Source organism: Arctopsyche grandis, chromosome 9, assembly GCF_051622035.1.
Source record: "Arctopsyche grandis isolate Sample6627 chromosome 9, ASM5162203v2, whole genome shotgun sequence".
In the NCBI taxonomy this organism is placed as follows: Eukaryota; Metazoa; Arthropoda; class Insecta; order Trichoptera; family Hydropsychidae; genus Arctopsyche; species Arctopsyche grandis.
The window spans coordinates 15,447,753-15,450,345 of record NC_135363.1 but is presented as its reverse complement, the minus strand read 5'-3'; the positions used below and the strand labels follow the sequence as shown (position 1 = coordinate 15,450,345).

The window sequence follows — 2,593 nt, the reverse complement described above, 5'->3', positions numbered from 1 at the left end:
ACCGAATTGACAATAGTGAAGTGCATATAGCATCGTTCGAACGCCGTTTATCTTTTCTTTTCATTCTCGTCAATTTTATATATACATATTTACATATGTAGACATACATAAATATGAATGTAATAGTGGCGTGTCGTGGAAAGTTCTGTTTTTATCACACAGCCTTGATTAAGTGTACGCGAGCAGGATACTAGGGGATTCGGTATGACATTTCCTAATCCTCTTGTATCCTGCTAGCGCACACATAAGTAAGTCTGTGCGATAAAAACAGGGAGATTTCCACGGCATTTCACTGGTATGTAGACATTCATTTGATTTGGTTCTTATTTAATTATATTTTAGTTTTTTATCATGAATTTATTCAGATAATTTAGCAAATTTGGCAATACATCAGGCGATTATTACTGATCATGGCCCGGGCATCAGGGGGACAAGTCCGGGTCGTGAGGAGGCCCAGCACACCGAGATAATTTATTTTTAATTTGCTACGAAATTGAAAAGTATCTTTTGACTTCGTACGTCGTAGTTATGTTCAAGCAATAACTTGTGAGTTATACCTTAGCTATTATTTTTACACCATGACTTTTATTTGAAACCTGTGAAAATATATGCAAAAAATATAATATGATCACTTAACAGGTGATCCTCAATCTTATTACTCTTTAATGTGTATTGTGAAAAATATTGATGAAATGATTTTTAATTTTAATTTTGAAACTTTTTTTTAGGGGGGGGGGGGCTTAAGCATGCTAGCCCAGAGGCTCGGCTTGGGATGTGGGGCCATGTTACTGACAAGCATGTGAAAATACTGGATAATTAATAAAAAAGTTCTGTGTTGGAGTTCGATGTTTTGGTGTTTGTGTGTGTGTAATGTACTTATTTACATATGTGTGACATATATTATGACTTATAATTATATATATGTATGTATGTATTTATAATATACGAGGCTTGAAAAAAAGAAAAAAAAGGTTTTAATTTTCAAAATTCATAAATTATATTTCGATTCATTTTGAATATACGTAATACATATTTTTAAATAATATTTAACTTATGTAAATCTATACATATCACAGTTTAATAAAACATATCTAAATATTTAACATGCACAATTTAACAATTTCGTCTACATAAAAAAAAACAACCATACATTATCATCTCATCATACAACATTTCACTATATCGAATACATATTTTCATAAACAAAACAAAGTTCTACTTTTACATACTAAAAAGGCACAAAAATCATAAGGTGACCGTAACAAAACAGATACATCGATCGTGTACAACTTGTACAGTCGCAATTAGCCAGAATTCGAGGAACCACAATTATTTAAGTATTAGGTATAATAATCATCATCAGCATCATCATTACCACGGGCGCCACATGTGGGCGTGCATAACCCCCTCTCCTGTGGGGGCCGGACTTGCGGGAGGAGAAGGCGGAGCATAGGTTCGCCCCCCTACCGGTGCAACTGCGATCCGTTGAGGAACTTTCCCACGGTCCTCCTGCTGATTCACGCTCTGATTAGGTGACCTCAACGCCGTGTTGGACCTCTGAACTGGAACCACCGGCGGATGAGACGAATACGGTGTAGATTCCAACCGTCTGATGCAGGAGCTGAGGTGTTGAAGCAGCCTAGCTCCAGCCTGGGCTTCAGCAGGTCCTTGACGTGTGGCAGAAGCCACAGTAGCATTGGCAATGAATTGAGACACTTCAGTAGCACAATGAGTAAATCCAGCTTTGAACTTTTCAGCGTAAGATCCTTCAGGACCCACCACCAATCGCCCCTGTCTTCTCAAACTGTGTAAGTGCCTCACAGTCAGCTCCAAAATATCAGCCTTCTCCAACTTGGCAACGTTCTCTCCTTCAGCTTGCAGGGCGGAAACCATCAGCTCTTTCAGTTCATCCAAGCAACGGTTGATCCTAGCCCTTCGCTTCCTTTCCAGCATTGGTTTCATCACCTTCCGGTATTGATAAGTTCTGGATACGGGTTCTTCGTCGGGTCTTTGCATGAAGTTGTGTTCGACGAAACCGCCTGGGTATCTCATCCCCGTCTGCGATGTCATCTTGTTGTAATCCACAATCATTGATGATATCACTAAGTGTCACTGTGTTGTTGTTTTGGTGCGCTACCGAACTGTGCCGGTTAGTTGTCGACAGTTCAAAGTTCGGAAGCAGAATGGTAGTGCGCGCAAGGTACCTCGTCTTTATATATGACGCGCTAGCCTAGAGAGCCGTGAGGGGAGACGCGGCAGAAACAGCACCTGGTCTTGAGCACCTTTCAACAATATCGAAGGGTGCCGGAAGGAAGATTGCAAATGCTTAGGGAAGTCGATTTAATCTGGGAACTTCGCCTTAACAATAGACTTTCGATTTTCCCCTCCCCCTTCGAAATCAAATGTAAAGCTCGTGTCATTTACGCAATCTTTGCGTGAGTCATTCTTGAACACGTTTATATTACACATATTTAAAACTTTGATTTAAAAAAATTATATTATAATTATAGCTTCAGAAGTTGACATAAGCTTTTGTATATAGTCTTCTAATTATTCAAAGGTTGAACTACATACATATTTATATCATATATGC

The 2,593-nt window shown here is 39.0% G+C and overlaps 1 pseudogene across 1 annotated transcript; it reads right to left on the bottom strand.

Moving 5' to 3' along the window:
• Positions 1-988: 988 nt before the first annotated feature.
• Positions 989-2,182, bottom strand: LOC143916728 (enhancer of split mbeta protein pseudogene; annotated as a pseudogene). The gene has a single exon (XR_013261006.1). The product of XR_013261006.1 is annotated as an enhancer of split mbeta protein pseudogene (transcript).
• Between the last annotated feature and the right edge of the window lie 411 nt (positions 2,183-2,593).